This window comes from Calidris pugnax, unplaced genomic scaffold (genome assembly GCF_001431845.1).
Source record: "Calidris pugnax isolate Ruff unplaced genomic scaffold, ASM143184v1 scaffold499, whole genome shotgun sequence".
Lineage (NCBI taxonomy): Eukaryota > Metazoa > Chordata > Aves > Charadriiformes > Scolopacidae > Calidris > Calidris pugnax.
In genome coordinates this window covers 183,816-184,051 of record NW_015092476.1, presented here as the reverse complement: position 1 = coordinate 184,051, position 236 = coordinate 183,816, and positions in this window count along the sequence as shown.

The following is a 236-nucleotide window of genomic DNA, read 5'->3' as shown; positions in this document are numbered from 1 at the left end:
CCCACCTGTAGGCAAACCAATCAGCAATCTCATTACTGAGAAGCTAAGGGGTCCCCCGGAGACTCGGCAAGCTCCCAGACACCGGCAGGGCGGCCACTGCGCTGCCCTCCGCCCCCCAGCGCCGCCGGCGGCAGGCCGAGCTGCCGCGCTCCCCGCCGGGCGGGCTCCAGACCCCAGCCGCTGCCTCCCTCCCTCCCGCCCGCCCGTCCAGGGCCACCCGCAGCTCGCCGCTTCCC